The sequence below is a fragment of the Chroicocephalus ridibundus genome, chromosome 1 (genome assembly GCF_963924245.1).
Source record: "Chroicocephalus ridibundus chromosome 1, bChrRid1.1, whole genome shotgun sequence".
NCBI classification, from domain to species: Eukaryota; Metazoa; Chordata; class Aves; order Charadriiformes; family Laridae; genus Chroicocephalus; species Chroicocephalus ridibundus.
The window spans coordinates 98467983-98493743 of NC_086284.1; the positions used below are offsets into that span (position 1 = coordinate 98467983).

The window sequence follows — 25761 nt, forward strand, 5'->3', positions numbered from 1 at the left end:
AGGCCAACCCACTGTAGCACCTCTAGTCTGAGGGGGTACTTAAGAGGGGAGAAGGAGAGAAGAGAGGATGGAGACCCTGGGCTGGCACAAGGACTCACAGCAGGCCCAACAAAGGGTTTTGGTTCAGCTCAATGCCAGATGGGAAGAAAGCCTGACAAGGCAGCAGCTCCTGCAAAGTCCTTCATCTCCATCCAGAGTCCTCACCTCATAACCACAGACACCAGCGGGTACAGCAGTGCAGGCACGAGGGGAAGGCTGTCAGCCCTAGTGACAGCTGACACATCCCCCCCCAATCCACAGACCTTCTACCCAAGTATGTAAGTTGGGCCAAGAAGACACAGTAGAACAACAGGCTTCAGATAGTCATGACTGACAAGACTTCTTCTCTTATCGCACCTCTAGAAGAGGTCTCTGCCCTTCTGGTTAACGTTTATAAAAAAAAAATCCTGGCCTAATCCCCCAAAGGCACACTTGGGATATGGGACACCTGTATAATTTGTCACATTCCTTGACTACCCTCATCCTGAAAACTCTAGGCACCACTGCCTTCCCTCACCAACCTCTTCTCTTGAGGTGCAGCAGCTAATACTGATCTTACCAAACTTGCCTTCCCCTTCCTCACACCGGCAAAGCCGAGAGAGGCTGCCCTTCAAGACCAATTCCCCTTCCTCTGAATGGCAAATCACACTGACAGATGAGGTCTCCTCAAAGGAACGTGACAGCAGTCACAGGCACAAACCTGGACGTGGGGAAGCCCCAAAGGGTTGGAGGCCCAGCAAAAATGCTGTCAAGACTAATCAAAAGGGACAAAAAGGGATGATTGATTTGAGTGCCACCAGGAACAGAGTGCACACACATGTGCATGCACAGGTGTGCAAACATGGGGAGAGCAGGCTAAGCAGATCCAGAGTGGCATCAGGAATCTCTTGCTTTTTATTCAGCACAGACATGTTCACACACTAGTAAGTCATGGCACATAGTTTTGTTCCCCCATTCCACTTTGGCTGCTTCCAGCCACTGGTCACGGTGGTTTTCCTCTGTGACAAGTGTCCTAAATGAGTGTCATGCTGGGTGCTACAACTTTTTGAAGTGGATGTGGAGGCTGAAATTACAGCCTCAGAAAAGGTTCACCCACATCCTCAGTGTCCACAGCAGCCACCTGTGATTCAGAGGGCATAGGAAATATTTGTGCCTCACCTTTTGTGCAGGCAGAACCAGGCAGCACATTCCACCTCTAATGCAAGACATAAGGCCATGGCCCGGAAATACCTTTCCGCGGTCCAAAGCTGGCAGGACTGCCTCCGCTGTTTACCTAATGGTGGTCTGAAGCCAGGCACCGGGCTGGAATCAATACTGCTCACACTGCTTGGGGATCCACAGAGGGCAAAGGCCCAGGATATCTTGTTGATAGCTCCCACTACACGGAGGTAAAAGGTTTGGAACATAGCCTTGGAAACCCTGATCATAACTACGCCCAGACTGGAATTGCTCACCCCATATCAGCTCACCACTAGTGGCAGGAACTGAGGGTCATGAGACTTCACAGATGACAGTCATTCGTTTGCGCAAGGTCTGGGCTGCCAAAATTTCATTCAGCGACAACAGACACGCTGTGCCATCTGATGGCAGGCGGCCTTGGCTGTGCTTCTTCACACACAAAAGCTCTGTGCCCACCACTAGTCATTTCATGTCTCAAGAGCAATGGCAGCCTACTGGACCAAACTTCTCCACCAGGGCCAGAGAAAAAGCAGCTGCAAAACTTCAGAGAAAGCTCTTACTTCTGCCTTTTTCCCCAAACAACAGGACATCCAGGAAGGTGAGAGTGTGGTCTTTTGGGTGTGTTCCCAGAGCAGCTGATGGTGAAAAACACCCATCTTCCCTGACATCACCAATCTCAAGAGTCAAGAGGGGATCAAGGCAGCAGGTTGCATAGGTCACTCTAGTGAGCAGGAAAAGAAATAAAGTTTGTTCCCACAAGAGGCTTACACAGACACTACTGACGGGGCAATGACATGCTAGCATCATCCCTGCGAAACGGGGAAGAGGACAATTTGACACCTCCTGAAGCAACACTCTGAAGCGCAGAGGTTAGTGGGACAGCTTTCCTTCAGCGAGCTCTGCAGCACACAGACAGGCAGCAGTCAGTCTAGGGAGTAGGCTAACTCAAATTCAAAGAACATTAAGTAGACAAAGTTCATAAAGCTGAAATATGATCTCCTGGCCTGCTCCTACTGCACTGCACACGTGGTTAAGGCAGACGCGGCCAGCCACAACTTCCCTGGCAAAGGCATTCTCTCCCCTGTAGTAAAGAATCCACAGAGAGCAGCTCCAAAATCCCAGCCAAAGCGCAGCATCATCACTGCGGGGAAGAGATAACTTCAGCTAAAAAGCATTATGAGTATTATGTGCCATGCTGCACCATGGTTCTGTTGCTTGGCGTTTTTGTCTGTCTTAGTAAACTTTTCCTTTAGATATCTGATGGACAGGTGCCTTTTCAACCTTCCTTTCCCTGCAATATGTATCTTTGTTATTGTGGTTCTAATCACCACACTGCTAGAAAAACCAGGGACTAGCATGTTTATTTGAGCAACTGTTAAGGACAGAAAAGCATACTGTATAGTCCTTTGATTTCCAGTTCGAGCAATATCCTGAGTCTGGACATTCCACGTAGGTGTATTTACCCCCTTCCTCCTCCAAAAATAACATTCAAAAACCCAGAGGCTATCAAACGCAGAGCTACTATTAATCAGCTTCTCAGGATCTGAATCCCATGGGCTCAGGGCAAATTGCTGTAGAAGCATATTTCTTCAGTGGACTTGGTGCTGATTCCTGGGCCACAATACGAGTGGCAAGGCTAGGACTCCATTTTGGCATACGCCCTGCCAGGCAGCACAGCCACTGCTACTTGAGGCACTACTCTATGGCTAGACCAATGCTGCCAAAGGCCAGAAGGCCAAGCCTGGTCCAAAACAAGTCAGGTGGCAAGCTAACAGCTAAGCAGGGTGGATGATAAGGGCTCCCGTCCTTATGATCGTTTTTTGGACCTTTTCTACTGAAGCGTCTTCTTGGGTCCCACAGCGGTCAGAGCACTCTAGCGAGTAACACCAAGTGCTTTGTGATCAACCCACTTGCTTCCCAAATGTGGCCCCTTTCTGCCTTCCTGTGAACCATCACCAGCCTCCCACACAGCGACTCCTCTACAAAAATGCACGTAAGAGGTCTACTGCCCTGGCCCTTCCTGTCCTACACAATTTTGGATGGGTACCTAGATCCTATATAAAGGAGATAGGAAGAGATGGAGGGAACGTTTCCTCACATCCAGGCTCAATCTGACATGAGGAAATTATAAGGGCTCTCCAAAACTGAGGAAGGTAAGGACCAATATTTTAATCAAGCGGGGAAAACACCCCAGATCTTTATCATTGTTCCTAGAGACTGGAATATTTTTTCATTAAATTTTTTGTTCTATTTCTGTGCTTTCCCAGCTCCTGCATGCTGACCTGTCCTCCCAACCAAGTGCATTTATCAGCCACTGAAATCTGAGATATACCAGATCTCACACACACTCACATTATCACCACCTATACGTAAATCCTCTGGTAGACCTCAGTGTTTGCTCCCCAAAGAGGGAAGAAACAGCTGCAGAACAAAAGGGAAAAACCTCTGTATCAGGCAGCTCACTTTGCTTCTAGGGGTTTGAGTAGCAGACAACAGGGAACAGTCAAATTGGGGGCCAGGGACGAAGTGAATCAAAAAGCTCAGTATAGGGAACAGACTAAGCGAATCTGGCAGCTGCCCGCAAAAGGGGACAGAAATGCCTCTACCTCCAAATGGGAAAACAGGACCCACAGAAACACAGGATAAATCCTGACCACAGCTGTAACACTAATACCTTAGTACCATCCACTCCTGTTCATGTTTGGAAAATACTCTGAAGCCTGGGGAAAGGACTAATTTGAGCACAGCTAATCACTGGGCTGATGAATCAGCTCACCAGTGTGCGTTCTCCTTAGGGAGAGAAGAGACAACTGGCAGAGGACAGTGCTGCAGAAGATAGCAATATGAGGAAACAGCTGCTGAATTTGATGCAGGAGCAGCCCGTCGTGTGGAAAACATTTTGGTGCAGTGTTCCTGGCCAAAACCATCATCCCCAGCCAAGCACATCCTACAGCACGTAAGGAACAAGCACATTCCCTTAGGAAATCCACAGGATTGCCAACTCCAAAATGCTGGAACAGCAAAACCCAAAGCTTTTGGTACTGTACGTGCAAGTATCAGCAACACAGAAAACATTCTCTACCTCATGGCAAAGATCAAGGGAAATCCATATCGATGCAGTTCTCTCAAGAATAGTATCAGTCATGCATCCAAAATCTATGAGCTTGTGAAATACATACATTTGTATTTCATGAAACCTGTATTAGTCCAAGGATAGTTTTTGTAGCAACTTGAGGTTGACTGGCTTAAGGTCTGCACTGTTAACTTCACTCAGTAACCTCTCATAAGATTAAACGTAAAATGAACTTCAAGTGTTTTCTATAAAATTCTTTCCTGAAAACCTTAAAAAGCCTTCAGACTAAAACAGGAGTGCAAAGCCCCAGGCAGGATCACTATGCATCCCAATGGACTTGCTGCAATTTGCAGAAGCCGTCTTCCTGCCTCTGCCGTGTGTTACGGAGGTTACTGCACCTCTTCTGCCGAAGGAGGCTTCCACCTTTCCCCTTTCCCACTCCCCTCACAGACAAGCTCAAGCGCCCAAAAAGCAGCCCTCAAGAGTGCCGCGCTAAGCCTTGCCATGAACACTGTCCCTACAGTCCTCCTGGCTGCCATCCGCCTTAGAAAACCACTGCCTGGGAAACAACGAAGTAAGGGGAATGGCATGAAGCCATTGCCCAGAGCAACCATAGGAAAAATGTCTTTCTACAGAAGTAGTTCTCGTTGATGAAGATGCTAGAGCTTGCGTAAGGATCCTGACATCACAGGCCTCCGCTAGTTAGCGAATTTCCAAAAAGATTAAGGCCAATTCTTTACTGACGCACCAGGAAGCCTGGTTGCGAAAGGGAAGGCTCAAGGCTAATGGAGACACTCCAAGACACTGTGGGAGCCACTGCTGTGCTGCTGCCCTCAGCATAATGCCAAGCAGCTCTTTACATCAAAAGCAGACACTGTACTGGGAAGCAACGGATCAGGAGTGGTGATACACAGCAATTTCCCAGGCAGCGGTGGCTGCACAGAGAGCCAGGCAGAGGGGAACTATCACATCCGTGTGCTCCCACGCAGAGCTGCCCTGGACCAGCACCAGCGCTGCCAAGCTGACCTTCAGCAGGCAGAGGCTGTGCTCCCACTGGCAGCTGCCCTTCTCCTACGCAGCTATCTCTCCCCATCAGGCCATGCTCATTTCCACATGCAAAAACATCTCCAGGAGAGGCTGCTGCAGGTAAGGGCAGCCAAAAGCTGCAGTTCAATTTCCTCCTCCACCCAGATCAGCCGAGCATCCGCAGCAGCAGCTGAACAGCCTGAGCAACCAGGCAGCGCAATCACACACACACACGTGCTGCAGCTTAAATATCTTAATGATTCTCAGGATGGTGCCACCAAGCAATGGTTCCACCTTGCTGTCTGACAGCAACCCAAGAACAGAAACAGAAAGGTTAGAAGAATCGCAGGAACCAGTATTTGAGCTCAACTGGCGAAAATCTGGCGTCCTTAGAAGAGCTTCCTACAACAAAATGGAGAGCGAACCCCAGAGCACAGAGACCAAGCAGCAGGTAAGTGAAGAGCCCACAGCTTGCTCATCTGGGAAAACCAAGCTACCATGCAAGTGAGTTGATTCAAAGAAAGGTAGGTCAAAGCCATCAGATGGACATATTCTGGATTATTTCACTTTGATGACAAATTTTATGGAAATACATGACTGCACAGGAGTATTTATGTGGAACAAGCCCTTTTCTAAAATATATTATCAGTACTTCACATGAAAATCTACCATCACTATTAAAAAAAAGCCTGCACAAGCTGAATTCTTTACTCATCACACAATACAAAGCTCCCAGGTACCCCTGCCTGTAAGAGGAAGTTTCATAAATAAGCATTGTTCTCTAACTGGCTCTTTTCAGATACACAAAATTTGATCAGCTTCCTCCTGCTCCTCCAGCCAGGTCACAGATCAGTTACAATAGACCCATAATAAAAGGTACAAGCCAGCTTCAGCTTTGATGGCCTTTATTTCCAAGCTGGCCTAATGGGACAGAGAAATCTTATGGAACAAAACTGCATTTCACATTTTTGTTCAACCAAATACTAGTTTACCGCGGGACTACCACAGTCTTCCCACATGCAACATTTTCAGTGACTGATAATATCCCACCTCCAGGACTGATGTACATGTCATGTAAAGGCAAAGAACCATGTAATGAAAAATTACAACCATGAACCATATGCTCCAAGGGCTTTTCACATAATATAACCTATTTCACCAAGCAATTTTAGACTTTGAGGAACAACAGTCGGTTTGTATTCCTGTACTGGACTGGCAGATCCTCTCCTTTCTTTGAAAAGTAAATAAAACCTGCTCTCGATTCTGTAAGCACAGATATAAGGAACTAACTTCAGTGAGAACTGCAAGTAACCTGACCTTTTAATTTTTCCTAATGCCTCACATGTGTCCCATCAGTGGCATAGTAAAGTTTTACTTATTTGTTCTTTTTCTGCACAGCAGAAAAGAGCTTTCAGTCTGCGTGAAAGATGATGCCTCAGGTGCTCCCTGTGGGCCTCTTATTTATTGTTCACTGTAACTTCTTTCTCCTGCTGGCAACTGGAGACTCATTCACCAGATTTCCGTGATGACAGGTATAACAAGAGACATGCAGATATCTTCTATTGCATCTCTGGACACCTGCTCTGAAAGAGTTTTCTGTTCTCGCATGCTGTTATTTGAATACGTAAATGACCTTTCCAAGGCGAGCGACAGTTTTCCCCAGAACAGCCTTGGTCTGACTGTCAAATTGAAGGGTGGAAAAAAAGCACTCGCTCTCCTCAAATATCTTCCAGTGCTACCTTTGTGAATTGAGAAATCGCCAGTCTCCAAGACTTATTTCAAGTCTTGGCACAAATTACAAGACTTAAGGCAGATGGGGCCTTACTGCTGTAGTACAAATAGAACCATTACACTCTGCCTGTCTATCAAGATTTTAATAATACAGAGTCCTCTGTACGAGCACTGTTGATTTTTTTTCACTGTTTTTCTTCCAGGTGATCCAAAGGACTACTTTTCCCACAAAAGCCTTAACAGGTACCTGGAAAAGCAAAGAGGTAGAGGGCTTTTTTTTATTTTTATTCTAAATACTGAGCCACTGAAAACAAAGGGAGGGCACTACGTACACAGCTCGTTCACAAGTCTGGTGAGCCTCATGACTTGGGATCGTTGCTGCCTTTAAAGCCAGCCTGAAGAGTAGAACCATACTAGCAGTCTTCCAATATTTGGTTCAATGGCTTTCAAACCAATTAGTCCCTCTGCCCAAAAGGCATAAAGATTAGCTCCTGGGGAAATGGTGAAGAGGAAAATAAGCACAACATCAGAAGCTGGGACAGTCCTTGAGTGAGCGGAAGCAGAGCAGGTAAAGGAAATTCCATAGGAGAGGCAGGAGAAGAAACAAGGTGAACAAAGATGACAGAGATGCAGGGTGGTGGTCAAGAAGCATGGGGAGAAACAGGAGAAAGAAACAGGGCCTTGCCATAGTGAGGGGCTGATACAAACAGGAGACGGGGTTGCCATGCCATCACCATGTCCAGTTCTGCCTTCAGTAGTTCAAGGATTATGTTCACAGACTGAAAAGTGTGCATGGAAGTGCTTCACAAATAATTTCAACCAACAGAAAACCAGTCTTCAGCAGGAGACTCAAAGACTGCTGTTTCAAGTTTAAAGAAAAAACGACAAACTTGATCACAGTTTAAGTCCCCACATGGAAACACATTTTACAGCATATTAAACCTCAGCCGCTGGAACTAAAGCTTGGTAAATGAGAACCATCAGCTTCTAGGTGAAACTAAAAAAATTCAGGTCACAAGCCACGTACTTCAGCAAAGATCATCAGCCACTGGAACCACTTACTGAGGGTCAGGGCAGTCTTCATGACTAACCGTTTTTTAAATCAAGTCTGGAAGGTTTCTCAGAGGCAAGTTATAGTTTGAGTACAGATTTATGAAACACAGAGTTAACCCTGGAATAATTCCTACATCATCTACCTTTGGCTTGTGACCTGAGAACCCAAGGGGTGGGTGTGCGAAGGGGCTGGGGAACGAAAAAAGGGCAGGAAAAGAAAGTAAGAGAAAATACAGAAAAAGATAGAGGGAAACAAAGAAAGCATACTGATAATGAAGTAGAATGAGTAAAGGCAGCCTAAAAAGAGAAAGCAAAAGGATGTACATAATAATTTTATTTCTTCTAGTTGAAGATGCATGGGAGAAAGAAAAACAGCACAAGAGAAACCAATTCTGTGGAGACTGGTGCTGAAGAGGGGGCAAGCAGGCGACATGAAGGAAAAGAAAACTTTTGTTTGTTTGCATGTTTCCTCAGATCACTGAGTATTTCAAGGGCGAGTTTTCCTAGTGCAAAACTCCCCATACCAGAGAACCCGGGTCCAGCTTGCCATGCAGTACCCTGACCAGCCTTGCAATGCGTAGGCAGTACACGATGCCACGTGACCATAAGCCAGAAAAACACTAAACCTAAAACATGCCCCCAGTCACACTCACAGTGAGCCTGATTCTTCCAGGTGACAAATCCTTACAGTTAGTTATCCCCTGTCCAGGTGAAACATGGAAGCAGATGTTTTTTTGAAGTCACTGTATTCCTTCGCATGCTGCCTTGATCAATACAGATGTTGTTTATTTACTTAATTGTTTCGAGCTCTGTGACAAGGTACAGCAGCGAAACTTTACCTGGACACCAGCTCTATGGGGGATCGGATGTGTGCAGGTGTTGTGATCTATGCGAATGGAAAGAAGATACCAGGAGACCAGGTATAGATAAACAAAAGCACGGGAAGCAAGGGACTACCTAGCTGGGCTCTTTCTGTTGCCTTCTTCAAGCAACAATCACAGGATCAAGTAACAATAACCAAATTAAAAGGGTCTGCCACATCATGGTGTAAGTTCAGATCTTTATAGTCAAGAGAGCTGAGGTGGTAAACTGTATAGGACAGATCAAAACGTACCGACTGATTCATTAGCCACAGCGGCTTTAAAGCAGGCTGGTTTGTCTCGCTTACAGCTCTATCAATGAAAGCAATCAGCCTCTCTGAACACAGCAAGAAAGTTTATTTAGGGCAGCAAGGCAGGCTCCTCTCACCTCTGCTAGACACGGGATGGTGACTTGCTGGGGGAGGCGGACAGAGGGATCAATTCCCTCATCAGATCTGAATGTACTCCTGTCTTTGCTCTAAAAAAAAAAAAAAAAAAAAAAAAAAATCACATCCAGCAAAACACACACCATTAATCCGAAATAGTCTCTTTACAACTTGTGTAATACTACTCTGGATCAGCTCAGCAATCCCCATGTTGCATGAAGTGCTCCCAAGCAGCGTTCACTCTGGAGGTATCAGGAGGAGAGACAGAAAAAACTTTGCCAATGTACAGATATATTCAAATTACTCCAGAATGACTCGAGGAAAGGGGAGTAACTCTTCCTGAACACTAAAGACAGCTGGCAGCTTACTCATGCCCCATGCAGAAAGGCTTTTAAGTGTTAAACAGCATAGTCATAGAGAGATCTGTTCCTTCTCCTGTGCGTGCTTCCCCCTGCTTCCAGTCACTCTGCTCCTGGGAGCTCCATTACTTGTGTTTAAGAGAGTCCTTTTTAATCTACCTACTGCTTTTCCAGATTAATTTCACAGCGTGATTTTTATAATTTTAAAATCAAAGAAAAAAAAACAAAAACAAACAAACACGACATCTGCCCGTAAGAAACTAACATTTTCCAAATAAGCCAGTTTTTAATTTTCATTTCTTTTCTTTCTCTGCATAAAATTTCTAAACACAAAGAAGGGCAAAGGAAAAAGAGCGAAATGAACAGTCAAATGCTAAGAAATCAGACTTTTATTTTCTTTTTATTTCAATTTGACAGATCTGGGTCCTGCAGTAAGACTGTCTGCCTTCAAGCTCCATGAAAGAGAGTCAATGGCATCTACATGTCAGAAGCCTGTTTTCACAACTCGTTTTCAGCCTAAGCATAGGGTTAGGTTTCCTCTCATTCTCATTTCCCAGATGCCACAGGAGGCTAAAATGGAACAGTAGAGCCGTGTCCTACCCTACTAAGAAGCTAAAAGATTAATAAATTAAAAACAAAAAGTGAGATGCCTCTCTACGTCCATCACGTTCATTTATTTCCATATATCATGGGAGGCAAAAGCTGTCTCCTTGCTATCATCATGGGAAACAGAAATCCATACATAAAGACAACTTTTCCTAAGTGGATGAGAGATTTAAAAAACGATTGCTGTTTCAGGAATATGGAACCTATAAAACAATAAAACAAGATGAATAATTAAAGGTTAAAATATTTACTGGCACATGGAAAAAAAAAATCTATGTTGATAGCATCCCAAGTATAGTGTGTTCAGCGGTAAATGGATTAAGACCTCATACACACTTCAGAGGAGACACCTAGGGGCGTTACAGCTTTTCTTTTACGAGCTCCCAGCTTCACCTTGGTCCCACAGCCCAATCATCACCTTAAAATATCAAGTCATAATCCACTTGTAGCAAACTGAGAAATAAGGCTGCACCACTCTTGAGAGGTAACAGGTAATCCCGCAGCACCGAAGACCTGCAGCTGCTAAGCAGGCGGGCTTGGTCCTGCAGAGAGGTCCTTGAGAAGCGCTGGTGGCTGACCCACTGTGAGGACTGCTGCTCCAGGAGCAGAAGAACCACACGCCACCCCAGCAGAGCCAGGGCCTCCAGGCACAGCCTGAGGAGCGTCCTCCCTGACTTCACCTACGCCCGCACCTCACACGGCTCACCAGGCTTCATCTCACGGGGGATGGCCTATTCTATCTTCACACATTCTCCTTAATCCAGGGCTCTTTTGCAGATGAAGCACCCCACGGTATCACCAGCAGAAGAGACAGCTAGCCAGATGCTTGTGCATTTGCACACCCTGCTACCGCCACATGTGTCCAGCTGCAGGCGCCGCTAGTATATCAAAAGATTAGGAAGGCATTGCTAAAACGGCGGGCGCCAGGCCATGCTGGTGCGGAGCACGTCCAGAGAGGAACACAAGTATGCACACCACCACTGACATCCTTCAGAGATCCAGCCGCCATCTCATGTTGCTTAAAATATAAATACCGTTTGGAAAAGTCACATATTCAGGGTAAAGTGCACAGGTAAAGCAAACATACAAGGGCCCCCCAGGTCTCTGAGGCCAACCCTAGGGCTGTTCATATGCAAGCAGGTGAATTTGAGAAATACTGTCACAGACTTCAACAAGTTTTACTGAGCAGCACAAGCCTGTATGAGCAGACTTCTCTTTTTGAGGTCACAGGGAGGGTTATGGATTTCTCACGAGTGCATTTCGCCAGGTGCCAGACTTGGCTTTTCAATCTGGTGTCCTGCCCCACTGCCCAGCCTCGACCACAGCACTGCAGACTCTGCTGCCCCCTCCTACCCAGCCTACATCCACCCCCTGGAAACATACCCAGTCCCATGGCCAGGGGTTTGTGACACCACAAAGCAGCATTTGATTACAATCCTCAAACACAACTTGAACTATTTAGAAAGCACAAATTATAGTATAGTTACCCATTTCATTATAATGTTATAACATGCTGTCATAAGTAAGACTTTTTGCTTTTCAACGTACGTACTGGTGAACAGAATATATTTTGACTCATATACAAAGTACTGGCTGTTTTTTTAGACAAAGAAAAATAGGAAGAAATAAGCACAGAGTTATCATCTTCTGAAATCAGAAACATTAACTACAACAAGCATTTTATGCACTCCAAAGGAAAGGAGGTTTGCTTTTCAGCAGTGCAATAACCCGGATTAAAAATCATTTGACGTGCTGGTTACTACAGAGGTGGACATGAGTTACCAAGCTGGAGGGAAGGTTTCTAATTATTTATTTCTAGGCTTAAAGCTCTGACTATTGCTTGATTCTTAAAAACAGCCAACTATGTTCCTGTCTTTCTCTTGGGCTAGGAAAAAAATTAAGAGAAAAGAAATATATACTTAAAAAAGACCCTTCTCTCCTTCCACTGTATGCCTTCCCTCCTGGAAGGGTATTTAAAACAATAAATGCTTACTCAAAATACTAAACAACTGATCTATATATACCTTTTATATGGTTCTACATACAAGAAGTCTTAATAAAAACTGAATGTTCAGTGACCAAGTAACTTGCATCACCTTAATTTCTGATAAGCATTCAGACACCAAGAACAACAACATTCAGGGACTCCCGAATCTTTCCCAAATTTGCACCATCAGCGTGACTGCCTTTCAGAGGCTGGACTTTCTCTTAATATGCACACTAATCATTCTTTCCACAGGTCAAGATGGCTGTCCTATTTTCTTACTCAAAGGTGGTTTTGCTACTATGGCCCATTTATCAAAGTCCAAAATACTCTTTATGAATGATGATAACAACAGTAATAAAGCAGCTTAATTCAGGACACATGGGAATCTTGAAATCAAGGGGACTTAAACATATACCCGAGTGTTTTAGTGAATAACAGAGGACTGGAAAGCATAGAGATGCAAGCCATTTTTGTGAGGGAATGACTTTGCTCTTCACATGACAAATATTTTTCCAAAGCTGGAAGCCTCTGGAGATTTTTTCTTTCATTTCTTTAGAACACCAGATTTATTACAAATCTATCACATAGTGTTCCAATGTATTTATTAGTTTGGAAGTACTATGCTAAAGGACAGTGGGAAACTAGGGGTGGCATGGTGGAAATCTCACCATACCATTCACTACCTTACTCATTCACCTTCATCATAGCAGAGGCATGCTATTTCATTAAAATGGGTATGGCACTGTGGGCCAGGAATAGGGAAGAAAGCAAACAATCAGATGCTACTTTGCTCAGCTGCCTAGAAACTATTTAATGCATAATAAAAATCTTGATCCTGCCAACAATGAAAATATTAAGGTTTACAGCACTTGCAGTCCTATAAGTATCTATCTTTGGAGACATACACTTACACACCTGCAGTTTTGCAGTCTTGAATCCATGGAACATTCCTTTATTATGGATTACTCCAAAATCTTCATTTCGGAGCAGTTCTAAAGACTCTTATAGCAATGAAATTACACCTTCACGAGAGTCAAATAATCTCAAACAGAATTCATACACTGACCTACGGGTGTATTTGCGTATTGGTACTTAAAGGTTTTAACCTTTAAGTGTAACCTATGGGTGTATTTTGCATATTGGCATTTAAACACTGAGGCAGGGAGGTGAAAAGACAACTGAAGGTTGAGGAAAAGTCTATCCATTATGAAGGCTTCTAAGGTTAACAGGCAGAGAACAGTTGTTCCTTGAAATCCTTACAAACACTTACGGAAGAGATCTAGGTTTCTAAACACATGCACCATGCATCATTTTTAGACGTTTCCAAGACGCATTTGCAACATCCACATGGGACTGGCAGATGCAACACCAGACCGTTGGGAAACCCACATCCTTTCAGAAGGGAGGCTCCAGGCCAGGAGAAATACCCTAGAGTGCCTACAGAGACATTAGATGTTCAGAGACCTGAGTCGTCCCACTAGACTCTACAGCATTTAATTAAAGCAGAGAAGATTACAACTGGGTTTAGAACCATCCTGGTCCCTCCATCCAGTCCCCTTCCAGACAGTTCATTTGGTGGATGGCTACATGATTTCAGCGTGCAGAAAAGAAGGCTGCTTTCTCAGAGTAAATATTTGGAATACTTTGCATGGTATCAGTTCAACAAATAACTGAAGAAACTTTTAGGAATAGTCACCACAAAAGGAAGGGCACATACTAAAAACTTAGCTGCACAGAAGGCAAATAGAAGATAGCAGCATGAAAGGACTAGGCTTTCACAACACATCAAGGGATTTACAACACTGTTTCCCACTATCGCTTTGTGAGACATCATGGCAGTTTCTCTTTTTATTAAAGGAAAAAAACCCACAACAAAATCAGGCTCCAATATGGAAGAGCATACACTATAAACTCAAAAAACACAGTTTTTAGCTATCAAAGACATTAACTATAAACATTAACTATCTGATACGCACACTTTTGGAAAATATTTTCTACCGGCACAGAGCTGCTCCTGTTCTCCAAGACCACTGCAATTGGAACCATCATGACACCATGAACAAAGGTGACACTAGCATGGCTTAAGACTCCAAGTACTCTGCCTTATCTTACTCAAATGTTTTATTAAGTTTACTCTGCTCACTGGCAGGGCTTTAAATTTCAAATTCATACCAGGAATGAAATAGGTCAAACCAAAACATAGCCACAGCTGATCTGTAGAAAAAACACTGAACAGAAAGAAAATGGTTTTGTTCCCCTTTGGGCTTTATTACTTTCACCAAAGTATTCTGTTTGACAGTCGAAAGTACATTTAATACAAAACAGAAATTAGTGTTCAGGAATCTGCAATGAAACCATGTCAGGAAAGCCAGTCAGCGCCAACAGGAAAGACCACGAGTAAAAATTAGTTTGAACACTTCAATTCTTCCAACTTCTATTGTGAGCAATGCCCAGCAACCAAAACATACCCATACAAAATAAATCAGCCTTGGCTGACGTTTGATTTTTGACGCGATTACATTCTTCTTCCCAAAATAACCTCTCATCAAACAACTAAAAAGGCTGCAGTCGAAAACTGTCCAATATATCCAGGGTCTTTAGCAAGCTTATGCAGCTCCATCCACACGCAGAAACTATCACTTCCATCACAGGAACTGCAAAGCTGTCTCTGCTAAGTTAACATCTGAACAAGCCTTAAGATAGGATCTCTACATAAATTAGGATTGCATCCAGACCTGAAGCAGGAAACTAGGACTCCCGAAAAAAGAGATACTGCCATCCTAAAAAACGGACAGCAGCTCTTAAACACCCGTGTGAGACCTCCAGAGAGCCACCCTGGCTCCTCATCCTCTGACAAAGCAGGGGAAAGTGCCTCGGCTGGGTACAGGAGGGAGGAAGAAGCAGAAACAACCCAACGGGTTCATGGTGGAGGCAATAAGGAAATTTGACAAACAGCAAATTCAAGACAGATCCTGGGAAGCAGGAAGTGAGGCCAGGAGAGATACGCTGTAGGAATCTGGAGCAAGGCAGGCAACAGGGGGGTCCCAGAAAGCAATGGGTTGAACTGATGAACCTGCACAGCCCCACCAGCATCTCCCCACACACCCTCCTCTATTTCGGCCAAGACCCTTTCCAAAAACCTGCTGGCTTAATTCACAGCTGAAATAACGGCGGCATCTATCCAAACATGGATTTCAGGTTACTGTTACATTCAGGTCTGCTGGCTATGTACATGACGGACTCGAGAGAGAAGAACTACAGCCCTCACTGAGGCAGACACACTTACACAAATGTAAGTCCATGAAAACCCAGGAATAGTTAAAGGCCCTTTTCACTCCCTTCATGCTCCTTTCCCTCCCTCTCCCACGTACTTCTAGTATAGAAGAAAAAGGCTTAGAGGTACAATAAAGAAAACCTGATGTGATTACACTGGAAGTACAAAAAAATGAAATAAGCAAAGATTAAGCGTTGCTAGTACTATTACTTCATCTATCGTGCAACACAGCATTAAACTTACCTGCTCGTTACTGTAATTGGACAACTGAATCAAATGCTTAAAAAAACGGCCTGACAAAACCCACAGTAAGTGGGATGAAACGAGGAAAAGGAGGGGGAGATGAACAAGAGGAAATTACACCAAGAGACCAAGGTAAATTGGAGATGCACAAATTCACCTGTTTGAGAAGATCCACCCTCTTCTAGCGAAGATCTGCAAGCTAAAGTTTCAAGCAAAAAACTCAGTGGGGAAAAAAATCCCCACTTTGTAATCAAGTTGTATGTGTTTAGCACCGCTAGAACCTGTAAAACACAGCTGCCATCAGACAGACAACCTTGCAGAGAGGGCCTGCATCAGTGCAGTGGGGTTTTAATTTGTCTAACAATTATTCTCAGGTTTAGAAGCACATGGCTAATGACATCTCTCTGGCTAGCCACAGCAAACACACATTGCAAAGTGCAGGTAAAGGCTTTCTGCGGTTTACACCCTCTCTCATAGTTGTAATTCTACCAGATTACGCCAGATTTGTAAACTCCAAATATTACAATATCTTCAAAAGACAGAGTCTTCCAAGATACGGGGCCCATTTATCAAACAGTAACATCCAAAATGCTTCCAACGTACAGAATCCCATTTTAACATTGTTCTGGAATTAAGGCAGAAATACAGCAGGGCTCTCCTCTCATAAGAGCATATGGCATTTTAAAAAGCAGCACGTTACAAAGTCCCCCAACAGCCATTGAATCATTCAATAGGGGCTTGATTTATCTTAGTTCTGTCTCTCCCACATAGGCACAAGCTCCACAGTCAGCGACAGGAAGACTGAGGTTTCTTGTAGTCATAAGGAGACAAACTGTGTCTCATTTATGTTAAAGATATACACACTTTTGACGAGTTTTTCAGACAGTCAATGACAGCCCAGCACTGCCGAGGTTACACACTGGCCGTTGCTGGGGAAAGAACTTGAAGAACAAGAAGTTCCTTGTGTGGAGCATCCCAGATCGCCTGTGTTTTACCAACACACAAAGACCATATGCCCTGCCAAACAATTTTAGGCATACCATGTACAAAAGAAAGCATTTCAGGAAGCTGCATGGTATTTCTTTTCTGTTCATAGAGAGTGACAGACCATCACAGTCCATAAATTTTCTGGTACTTCGTCTCTAATGCTTGCTAAGTGAAGCCTTCGCCAGCACAAGGAGCCAGGAATTTGACTCAGATTTTAATTCACTGCTTATCATTCTGCAAAACTACATCAGCACCCACCAGCTTCGTGCAATGGCTGTAATACCAAAGAGGCAAGCAGTACTCTGTTGTAGAGAGAACCCACACTTGCATTGAAATTCTGCGGGCACATACCAGCTAGCTTCTGAATGAGCTTTACCCAGCCTTTCAGCTTTTGTTTAGTGCCCTCCACGCACTGCTGGTAGTTACTGCTTCTGGCCGGAGCGACTCTAAGGTACTTTGGCTGGTCGTCAGGAATTAAATCTGTGCCACAGAAACTCACCAAGAGACGAATGGCTGAAAAATAGCAAACCAAAGGAAACGAGCACCACGGTCTTTGTTGGTTCAAGCTCCAGTTTTCAGGCTGATCTGTGAGGTCAACATCCTCAAGGCTTTGCTCCACCTTCTGCAGGGAACAAACGTGGACTGCAACTGAATTGTTTTCATATACTTAAAATGGAAGATATGAAGCAGCCACTAATTAAAAGAACCCCTTGTTAGAAAAGCTAAAATACCAATATACCCTTCCCAGGGTCATTCAGTCTGACGCACAGATTGATCAGTATATTGCCCTGTGCTGGAATTTGCAGCACACGAGGCTCTAAGAGCAGAGCAAGCTTGCAGCATGAGTCTCTACCAAAATAAAATCATTGTGTGCGCAGCCAAAGGGGATTTCAAGAGCTCACCTAACCCAGCTGTCCCCAACCTTTGACAGCTAATCTTTTCTGTCACCTTTAACTTCTTCATCACAAACACTAATTTCTTACCCCTCACCCCCTTCCCACCTTTTTTGTTTTTTTGCACAGCATCATAAAGGACGTGCAGGAACGGCCAGAACTTACATTCTGTGGCTCCTCCCTACCCCTTGCCCACATTTCATAAGGGTGCATCTCCCACAAGGGACCCAGCACTCCAGTCCCCAGTGCAGGAGCACCAAACCCGAACCCTTCCCACAGGCATCTGCCAGCATCTTTTATTTGCAAGCTCTTTCCAGCATCAGAGATTTCACAACTCCCGTTTGGCAATGTAAAGCTTTTTCCAAAGCTTTCCAGCTCTCCCTTCTGCATCTTAAATCCACAACTTCTTGTCCTCTCTACAGCAGGCACAGAGAGCAGTTCACTCCCTTCTCTGCAGGAGGCTTTCAGGTGCTCTCTGTGTAGAACAACCTTCATTCTGTAAACTTTCCTTTTGGTAATGTTTTCTAGACCTCACTGTGATTTTTTTCACTCAATTTTGTCCACGGGAAAAGGTGTTTCTTAAAAGGCGATGCCTTGATTTGCATACCGTAGTCCAGCTCATGCTGAGAAGAATCATTTCACGAAGCAAGTATGCATCCCCATCTAGCGTGCTTGCTTTTTTCTTTTGGGGTCAGAGAGAGGAGGAGGGTTTGGGGTTTTTTTGCAACCACATAAGACTGACTCACATTCGAGTTTGCAAACTGCTAAGTGGAAGCACTACATTTTTGGTTAATATCAAACCAGGTATTCGGTAGAAACACAGGCAAGCCTGGGGCTTTCTTTTCCCTTAGATGTTTTGCCAACCTAGCTGTGTTAATGAATAGTATTAAAGAAGAGACTCCAGCGTAAGTACAGAGGCACAAATGAATGATATCACCAAAACTGAGGCTGTTGTGGTTGATCTTTTCCAAGGAGAGGGATTAAGAGCACCAGCAGACTCCTCCCTTCCAGACTAAATTGCAATCCCACTAGAAAAGACGCTGCCAACCTTTTTTTCAGAGTTGATATTCCTACTGCACTGTGGAGGAGCAAAGAGCCAGCTAGATAGGAGGTAAGCAGCCAATTTTATCTGCCCTGTGACTAAACGCTCCCACCCAGGAGTACTCTGCTATTCCACTACTCCCCACGCTGGATCAGACAGGAACCTGAACACACAACAATATGGCTCAGTTCCCTCTTCAGGGACCCAGAATCTCAGGAAAGTTAAAGCCGATCAACAAGAAAAGGACAGGCCTGCCAGAGGAGAGGAAAAAGACAAAAAAACAAAACAAAACAAAACAAAAAAACAAACCCCAAGCTGTATTTTAGTGTTATTTTAGGTCACCCAGTAAAACCAAGGCATCTGCATAATGCTGCAAGGTTTGTATTCAGAACTGGACTCATGAGGTTCAGAAAGGGAGCTTACAAACGCCACAGTACGCTTCAGACCATTCTTAAAGCTTTTTTCCTGATCCCATCTCTTTAAAAGCCAGCAATTTTTTTCACCAAGCCCACCCCTCCCACACACGTCCTTGTCACAGAGCAGCAATACGGCAGACGTTTCTCTCCAAACAAATTAAATCCACTTTTTCTTGAAGAAGGAAGGTCAGGAGGATGAGGGCATCATACTTTTAAAAAGGACATTAAAAAATAATTATGCTAAACCATTTATCAGTACAAATTAAAGAGAGACAGTAAAATGCCTGCTTTCAACTCGCTTAAATATTCAATTAAAAAAGCCATCTAGGCAAAGTTTTATTAAAATAAATCAACTAAGGAAACGCTCGTTAAACCAATCCGAAACCCACATTCTTTTTGGATATTCCTTCCCTGAAAAATAAGTCTTCACTCTGCCATTATAAACCCAATCATGTCCTCAATGGATGTACCTTTCTTCACAGCAGCAACAGGTGTGAAGAGGAGCACCAGTGCTAATTTCAAATGCAAGACCAAGTGCAGGAAAGCTTCTGCCTGTTTCCCTCATACAAAAACACATCCTCTGCCTTTCTCAGGCCCAGCAAGCCAAGTTCTCCATAGATAATCCTTCCTGGTAGTTCATAGCTTCCATTGGGATCCATCAAGACAGCTTTTGAATTGGTGTTGGAAGAATTAGTGCAGATGGGTGTGAAGTACTGCCTTTCCACCTGAAATGCCTTGAAAGAAAACCAAAGGTTCAACCTTCAAATCAGACCCATTGACAAATGCTGAGATCACTGCATTTGTAGAAAATGTCTAAGGTTTAGGACATTAAAAAAATGACAGGGAAAAAAAAAACCTAAACAAAAACACAATGCAAGAGAAAAAGAAAGAAAAGGATTATATCACTTTCTTTTGCTGTAGAGAAAGGTACTGGCACATTACCTGAAAGAGGCAAGGCTCATAGTGGGTTGCATACACCAGGTCCTGTTATTTAAGTGATGATGAACACCGTCTATCTGGCTTTTACTATGAAATATAACCAAGATGATGCTGTGAACACCAGTTCACCAGGTAAACAACTAAACAAGGAAACTTTGTTTTTTCCAGTAAAGCTAATGATACGTTTGGATCCTGAAAAGCTACAAATGCTATTTCCAAGCTACTATATAAAATTCCCTTTACTATCACCACCCCTTCAGTCAGCTTCCTTTCTCCAGCATAATATTGCTACTGAAAAGCCAATATACTACTTCAGCAGTATACTGGAATATACTGTAAAAATCCTATAGTACACAATTAGACTAAAATGAAGCTTTTCAGACAGTAGAGCTTCCTTCCTTATTAATAAGCTTTTGCTAGCAACTTATAAATTAAAAAGAGAAAAGTACCATGAAGACAGCTTCTGTACAGGCTGTACAGCTGCATCCAGGAGAGCTTGCGAGCAGTGCACATCTAATAGCATACGCATACGCACATGTTTAACGGACACGTCTTCATTCTAAGACTATGGTCCAAACCTTTCCCATGAATAAAGTTACGGTCCCCAGTCCACAGCCGTGGGTACAGCTGCAGCAAGCAAGCTAAAGCAATGCCGTTTTTAACCAAAGTTTTAATGTCAAATGCAAGGCTGAGTGCCTTTCCCAGGGCTGAGCAGGACCCAGGCAGCAAACAAGCATGTCTGTACCAGGCCAGAGCCAAGGTCCACCCAGTCTCATGAGACATCCCCGGCAGCGGCCAGCCAACAATGGCCAGGGAAAAGCAGAGGACCAGGGCAAGCATATTGACACCCTGCTGCTGCCCAACTTCCCCGCGTCTAGCGATGTGCAGCCAAGGCACTTCTCAAGGAAGAAGTAGTGCCGCTGCCTTCGGAGCTCAGCTTAAGACACACTGCTATACAGTTGTGAGAAAATGAATGCAAACTCAGTCCTTTCAGAGCAGGCAGAGGGAAGGGGCTTGTTGAGTGTTCTCTGATGAATTTGGGCAGGAAAAGCCTGAAAGGAATCCAGCAGCGTTTGGCAGTGATAGCTCTCCTGCCATCACAGAAAGACGTTGGGGAAAAACGCAACTGGAGAGTTAAGCCAGCCGGTTAAGTTTCCACCATCAAAACCAATTCAGCTCTAGAGGACAAACCAGAGTGAATGCAGACTGCTAAAAGGCATGGCGCTCTGACCCTTGAAGGAAAGCTGGCTGTGGGGTGGCCAGGAAAGCAAGATTTCTTTGGCCAAGAAAACAAAGACAAGATCAAAACCTCAAAACACAAAATATGAAGAACACCTTGATCCCATGATCCCAGCGATAAGGGTATTTCATTGGAAACAGGGAGGTAAATCAGTAAGGATCTGGAATCTGGCCCAAATTCACACTGCTACTTATGATTTTATCTGAAAGCACTTTACAGGTGAAAGTGAATTTATTAAAAAAATATCCTTAAAATAGAGGTGAGAGCCTCATGCTCCTGAGGAAGATAGGGCTCCAACCCTCTATACTGTGAGCAACCCCAAGAAGCTGTCTGAGGAACCAGAGGCATCACCCTCTGCCGTGACCACCAGAAGGAAAACCAACACTGATCAGCAGGCCTGGGCAGTTTGGGTCACAGCATCTTCACTGGCTTCTAGAAATGAAAACCTTGCTTTCCCTTTGGTTTTAGCCCTCTCGCAACTCAAAGTGGAGGCTGGCTATATGGCTAATAACCCAAGGGCTAGAAGCACCAGACGGATGTGAGAAGAGCAGTTCAGCTCAGACACGCTGGTAGGGAGTCCGAGACTGCAGGAAGATATTTGGAGGGAGGGGGCCCATGGAAAGAGTACACACTGTGCATCATAACGTTGGATCAATCAATCAATCACCACTGCAACTAGGAGACCAACGCTTGCATTAGACATTAAAGATGCATACATCAACTGTATAGCCGCGCATCTCTGCTCAGCTGAGAGGAAGAACAGTGTTTCTCACAGAAACCTGATTGAATGCTACCAGTCAGGCTAATGGGTTTAAAAATCTACCTTTATCAATTAAACTGATTATAGCTGTGTTATTTACCCGTGTGTGAGCCATTATGAAAATCTGGGTCCATAAGCAGTCTAGCCTGTATCACTACCAGGAACCTGAAAGCTGACCCAGCCAGAGAAGAGTGAAAACTGGTAACACTAAACCACCATATGAATTATGTTAAGAGGAAAGACAGGCTGGTTTTGAACCAGCACATAATGCACACGTTTCCACTATTGCGTTCCCCTGAAAAGACCGAATCTGCATGTGAAGTACCAACAACTTCGAATCTCCAAGGAAAAAAGCATTCTTTGTACAGAGTCAAGCTTAGGCAAATCTTGCAACAGTAATTACAGACACTGCCTCCCCAAGCCATCTGCTGTGGCATTTATAACTCCTGGAAGGGCAGCAGGCAGAGCTGGTGGAAGAGGAAAGGAGACACACATACCTCAGCAACCAAAGCCAGGCTGTGCAGAAAAGCTGTGACGCTGGTCTGACCCGAATGGGAACATATGTCCTGGTTAGCCGGACCTCCTTCAGCTTGCAGATACCGCCAGTGTTCACGTAGCGGAGGAAACCGCTGGATCTGCAGCCTTTTTGGATCAAAGTGAGTTAGACGACCAGCCTCAAGGCAACTTGTAACTCTCAGCAAGCCCAGCCTGGCAAGAGGCCAGTGGAAAGAGTCCCACCAGGACCTCATCCCACAAATACGCAAACTTGTGCTCTGAAGCCAGTCTGAGCAACATAGCTTTCCCACACAGACAAACTTTACGGACACCAGCACAGCCAACAGCTCTGCACATCTCTCTTCCAAGAACTGATGCCAGTAACATGGGGCAGAATAATTTAAAACAAGCTACATTCATCCTTTATGAGGACGCGTAGGGTCCAGCCTGATGTACGCACCTGCATGCTGACGACCACTGCATCTGCAAAAGTGTTTTCGTCGGCACAGGCACGGCTAGAAGAAGAGGCACAAAGACGAGCTCACCCACCCCGTGTTCACACAATGACAATTTTTAGCAGCAGGCCAAGCCGCGAGCGCTTTGAAAAATCCCACTTTTCGCAGTACAGCTGGAGACAATGCCGATTAATTGTTTTGCCATCCATAAAAAATCACTACAATACTCACTTCATAGGGTTGTCACAAGGATTATTTAACATCTCTGAAGAGCTTTGAAGAAGAAATAGTGACTATTGTTCTGGGTACCATAGAATTTGGAAAAATCTCACATGAATTTTGCACGACCGTGCATGTGTGACAGTTGCAGCACTAATATATTATTTTTCTCTACAAAACAAAAAAGCCTCACAGAAGCTCATCTATTCTGGGCAACACTTTAGTCAGAAATGTATTTTGGTTTGCTCGTTAATATATCCTAAATAGATACCAACTTTGACTATTTAATTAATAGATTCAGGTGCTGTTTCTAGTCTTGCTTAATTAAGGGAAACATCGCATTTTTGACAAAGAACTCAGTTTAGGCTGTCAGGGCTCCTAACAAATACACTATAATTACCTAAGTAATGCTAATGCACAAGAACAACAACAGGAAAAAAAAAAAAAGGCAGCTAAAAATTTCCCTGAAATCCCATTTCCAACAAATGAGAATGTCTGCATGGAGAAGAGGTGCTACACACAGGAAGAGGCCAATGTCATACCACTTATGCCTGACCATTAAAGAGCTCAACTCTGATGCAGAAACACTGGAAAGGTTTTAAATAGGTTTTTGCCATGAATATGTAAATACCCAGGAGATGCTGCATTCTAAATGTTCTACCATATACTCGGATCCACCTCTTCCGTAAGGAAAATTTCTTACCATTTCACTCCAAATGTATAAGGAATCTATATGCCCTTTAATTCTCATAAAACATAGGGAGCTCAACACCTACTTCAAGGATAAGCTTTTTTTTTTTTTTTTTTCCTGAGCAATCTCAAACTACAGCAGTAATCACAATTAGGCAACAAGGCTGTACCTGGGGCGAAGACCAACCTGGCTGAGGGAACTACTGTTTCCACTACACAGAGCTTCAAAGGATCTTTAAACTCTTTGGGACACAGAACACATCTTTTGTTTGGAAAGCAAACACCACGTTATTGATACTACTGCAAGATAAACAACAGTATTAGGACTAGTCGGTACATCGGCTTTCATTCCCCATCCAAGATGCGACAGAAAGTTTCTTCTCTTATTTCGTCCTAGCTCTCCACCAAGAAACTGGCACCTACGGGTGCAGAAAAAAATGCAGCATTGCAGTAGCAAGTCTCAGAGAGCCTAGGGCCCCAAGTTCCCCAAGTCCCAGGGGAAGCGGCAGGTCAAAATTACATGCCTGCTGTCCCTACAAAATACATGAAGGAAGCCACACACCCGAGAACAGCAAAGGAGGGGCGGGGAAACTCCACGAGCAGCTGGGCTGATTTAGCAATACCCAGCGAGGAGAGGTACCATCAATCGCAGCTTTCCCCCCCCAGGCTTACGTCAGGTAGAGATCAATGACTTTAGGGGAAAGTTCAGGGTGCCAAGCCTATACCGACCCTCTCATAACACAGGCATGAAACAGAACAGCGTGACTGATCGGCTCCTTTGCCCATCAGTGTGATGGGCAGCATCCTCACATAGTCTGAGCTGTACATCATTTCGATACAGCTTTCCTTGCCTTTTCCCTGGAAGTTATCATAACCTCCACCCAGCATTTCCTTAGTAGTGCACCAGGGCACCCTGTCACGGCCAGTCACCACAGTCTCCTCCTGAATCTGTTTGGATACTGCAAGGGTTTACAGATAGAAAGAGTCCCTGTGGCTCTTGGTTCCTTTTTGCAACACTGAGTACTCATTTGGGCAAGGACAAGAACCCAAGCCTCCTGCTTCCCAAAATGAATGTCCCGTCTACTAAACTGCACAGTTATGCTGTCTGTCCCACGCAAGCAAGGTCAGACAGCTACAGATAGAGACACAGCAGAAGGAGGTGCTGTTGTGAAGGACGAGATCCAAAGGTAGCCCTCCTAGATTGGTCTTCACAAAACAGACAAGCATTTCTTTCATTTTTGCTATGACTTGTGTGTAACAGCTCTAAGTGCCCAGCTTCTCACCACTCCCATGTCTTGCACACTCCTAAACGTGTCCAGACTCAGAGGCACAAGGAAATTTTGCAGGTAAATCATAAAGTATCAACCGATTTTAGAAGCCTCAAAAAAAAAATATGTGAGCAAGGGTTTGTTTCCTTTTTAATCATTTGAAATTTGGACTTCTGCAAATAATAAACTAAAACAGGAAACAGAGATTATTGGTTTGGTCCACCAGCAAATTAAACACTTCCTAGGATTATCCTGATTTTACCTATAGGTGCCTGTGTTCTAGAGATAATCAGTCCCCAATTTAGGTGCTGACTCATTCCTGGAATCCTGACATGATCATGCATCAGATGGCAAACTGATTTTCATGTAACACATTTAAGAGTGTTCATCTTCATCAAGCACGCAGCAGAGGCCTTAGATGAGTGTTTCTTTCACTCATTTTATGTTGGTTAATATCCCAGGTAAACAAGAAATTTGGATAATGCCTTCTAGTGCCTCTCCATTCCATTCCTTTTGGTTTTACTTAAAAAGATGGTATGGA

At 44.2% G+C, this 25761-nt stretch overlaps 1 protein-coding gene across 10 annotated transcripts in view; it reads right to left on the reverse strand.

Moving 5' to 3' along the window:
* Window positions 1-25761, reverse strand: part of AGPAT3 (1-acylglycerol-3-phosphate O-acyltransferase 3) — a 92882-nt gene that overhangs the window by 62923 nt on the left and 4198 nt on the right. For 4 of the 10 annotated variants that reach the window (XM_063344650.1, XM_063344629.1, XM_063344623.1 and 1 more), the window contains exon 2: window positions 9350-9439. The exons of the other annotated variants lie outside the window; for them this stretch is intronic. The gene's annotated coding sequence lies outside the window, so the exon portion shown is untranslated. The remainder of the gene's footprint in view (window positions 1-9349; window positions 9440-25761) is intronic. 10 annotated transcript variants of the gene reach the window in all.